The sequence below is a fragment of the Octopus bimaculoides genome, chromosome 1 (assembly GCF_001194135.2).
Source record: "Octopus bimaculoides isolate UCB-OBI-ISO-001 chromosome 1, ASM119413v2, whole genome shotgun sequence".
Classification (NCBI taxonomy): Eukaryota; Metazoa; Mollusca; class Cephalopoda; order Octopoda; family Octopodidae; genus Octopus; species Octopus bimaculoides.
Window position 1 is genome coordinate 16,288,745 of NC_068981.1, and position 3,919 is coordinate 16,292,663.

The 3,919-nt window shown below is 35.5% G+C and overlaps 1 protein-coding gene across 4 annotated transcripts in view; it reads right to left on the reverse strand.

Moving 5' to 3' along the window:
- Positions 1-3,919, reverse strand: part of LOC106876580 (glutamate receptor 2) — a 737,813-nt gene that overhangs the window by 490,308 nt on the left and 243,586 nt on the right. The window lies entirely within an intron of this gene.

Here is a 3,919-nt window from a genome sequence, read left to right on the forward strand (position 1 = left end):
GAAGAAGAAGAAGAAGAAGAAGAAGAAGAAGAAGAAGAAGAAGAAGAAGAAGAAGAAGAAGAAGAAGAAGGAGAAGTAGAAGAAGAAGAAGAAGATTTACGTCGTTGTCGTTCATCTTTTCAAAAATACAGCTAAATTTTGCTCAAATCATATACAAACGTCAGCAAATAAAATGAAGCAATACAAAATTTCGTAGTAAATTCACCGAAGAACCGGGGACATGACTAGAATGTTGTCGATCATACATCTTGGTTATAAGGACTGGCTTTGTACTAAATGACAGCAGAAACAACAGTAATTTGAACAGTGAACTGCAAAGACCACTAATATCAACGCAATGTTTGTGAAAACAACCAGTGCAAACTGTAATTAATGAACTAGAGAGATTGTTGAGACTAAGAAGATAAGGAACTAATTCAAAAATAATTGGAACACCTTACTAATAAGACAAGAGGCAGCATTACAATCAAAGTTATCTGTCTGCAGTAAATAAAAGAATCTAATGTCAATAATTCCAAGTGAAGAAAGAATTATCAAAGGAAGAATTGTGTATGGGTTTATCACGTGTCTCTTATCTTGTACCATAAGCTATTGTTATTTCTGAGGGGGTCGTCGCCGTCATCATTGTTGCTTTTTGGTGTCGTTGTTTAGATGCAGATCAGTTTTCCTTGGCCAGAAATAGGATCGTCGGCATTTCACCTTTATGAACCTGTCTTTTGTTCTGGGCATTGTACACACTAGATAACATTAACTAATCTGTCCTCATTTAAGAAGTCGTGGGAAATGCCGCTGCTATATACGTCCGTTTAACAAAGACAATCGCTTGAAGTTCCTTTTTTTAATTTATATTTCTAGAGCTAAAGTTAACATTACACACACACATACACACATACACACACACACATTCAAACATACACACAATTTTGTCTTCTGGCAACTGGTGTAATATGTATATATATGTATATATGTGTGTGTGTGTGTGTGTGTGTGTGCGTGGAACGCATAAATATAGATATGTGTATGCATGTACATATGTATGTATATGTTTTAGTGTGTATATACATATATGTATGCGTGTGTGCGCGCGTATACGTAAAGGTATAGATAGATATATATGCGTATCCGTATAGGCATGTATACATATATATATATATATATATATATGTATATATATATATATGTGTGTGTGTGTGTGTGTGTGTGTGTGTGTGTGTGGAGGCGCAATGGCCCAGTGGTTAGGGCAGCGGACTCGCAGTCATAGGATCGCGGTTTCGATTCCCAGACGAGGCGTTGTGAGTGTTTATTGAGCGAAAACACCTAAAGCTCCACGAGGCTCCAGCAGTTTCCTTCAATTATACAGGAAAAGCATTGGTCGACCTACGACTGAAGACAACCTCCATGATATTATATGGTTCAATGGCATTTGTATCTACCCAAATGTCCAGCGAACATCTTAGCTATATATTAATATGTGTGGACATTCCATACCCACTCAACAATTCCTACACCATTTTCTTAGCCACGTGACCACACAGTATATCCTTGGGCTTGTGCTACTTTTGTTTCCTTCGCAGTAGATTATTTGGGTAGTAATTCAATCTTTACACATATTATCAGAGTTCTTCAAATTTAATATTCTCCCACTTTTCATAAAGTAAATAGAATTAATTCGTTAGATTTACTTTTGACTCAAATAAATTCTGTTATTTTCCACTAGAAAAAGTAACCCTTATTTTTATCTCAACGGCTTTCACTTACCTTTGACTTGACTAATCTTTTTTACTCAGGAATTCACAATTTACCTTTATCTTTCAATCAGCAATCTTCCCTTATCATCCACTCAACAACCTTTCCTTAACTTTCATTAAGCCAATACCCGTTAAATTTCACTCAACAAATTCCCCTTAACGTTATCTTGACAATCTTCACTTGACTTTGATTCAACAACCTTCTGTTATCTCCGATTCGGTAATTCTCCACAGCTTTTATCTCATACTGAACAACCTTTCCTTCATCTTTACTAAACAAATAGCCATTTACTTTTCCATCAACACACTCCCCTTTTATTTGACTCAATAAATTCCATTCTTATCTCTAATTCAAATACCCCTTATCTCCGATTCAATATCTTCCCCTTACCTTTGACCTAACATACAGACCCTTTCGGCTTAACAGCTTTCTGTTCTCTTTGACAGAGCAAACTGCCGTTAGCATTGACACAATAACCTTCTCTTAACGTTAACTTAACAACAGACAAAATCAATCACTGTATCGCAATGGTATTGTGATCATGAAACTGTCGATATTTCACATTTATTTAAAAAGAAATTTAAATCGGTATATATTTAACTGAGAGAGATTGTAAATAAGAGAAAAAAGCAAAGCAAAGTAAAAAGGAATTCTTTAATCTCCAAAAGATTATTTTATGTCGTTTAATGAAACAGAAAGCGAAGTGACAAACTTTATGCAATGGAATTTAGCACATTAATTATTCAACACAGATGCACTGTTAAATTATACATAAACACATGCATACATATATTCATGTATATATACATACAAGCATATATAATAATGCATACATACATGCATACATATATATATACATGCATACATAAATATATACATACATGCATGCATGCAGACATACATACATACATACATACATACATACAAGCATACATGATACATACATACATACATGCATATATACATATATACATACATATATGCATGCGTACATACAAACATACCTACATATATATATACATACGTGCTTGCATACATACAAGCATACATAATAATTTATGCATGCATGCATTCATACAAACATACATATATACATAAATGCATACGTACAAATATACATACGCACACACATGCATACATACACACATATACATACATACACGCATATACATACATCCATCCATACATACATACATACATACATGCATACATTCATACATACATACATACATTGGCTACAACCCAATTTCGATTAATACCATGGTTTGATTGTTCGTTTAAATATGACCAGATGGATGTGGCTTTTCAATTATGCTAGGGACTTATACTGTTTTAACTGATATAGCAATGTTGGACACATTCTTGCAATAAGTCTTAACAAATTGTTTTCCTGACGTTCACCTCTATATGACGTTCACTCTACTTTTTAATACACATTCTTTTCCATAACCACAAGAAATAGAGATGCATAGTTAACAGGCCTGGCTGTGTGGTAAGAAGTTTGCATCCACATGGTCCGGGTTCAGTCCTATTACGTGGCACCTTGGGCAAGGGTCATTCACTATAGCCTCGGGAGTACCAAAGCCTCGTGAGTGGATTTGTCAGACGGAAACTGAACGAAGCTTGTCATGTGTCACCGCTTGACACCGGTGTGGGTATGTTTATGTTCCTGTAATTTAGTGGTTCGTCAATGGAGTTCGATAAAATAAAAAGAAGGGTGTCAGTTCATTTATTCGACACAACAATTTTCAAGGCGGTCAAATGATTGAAAAACTGGAAGATAAATAATTACTCTGTCTGTGTGGCTCATCAGATGATTTCTAAGGCCTGCCTTACCGAGGCAGACACCTAGACACACACGTTAAACGTTGAATTAGATCGTGCCCCTAAAAACTCAAAAAAGTTCACTTACGTAAATATATACATGCGTGTAGTGTAAATAACTGCACGTGTGTATAGCTAGGTGTGCAGCAATATCTGGTATATATAATGTGATGTATGTCTGTGTGATAACAAACTCGCTTCCCAATCACATCGTTCTGAGTTCAGTCCCACTGGGTGGCTCCTTGGGCAAGTGTCTTCTACTATAGCCTCGGGCCTACCAAGGCCTTCGGTAGTCGGAAACTGAAAGAAGCCTCGTGTATATATATATATATATATATATATATAT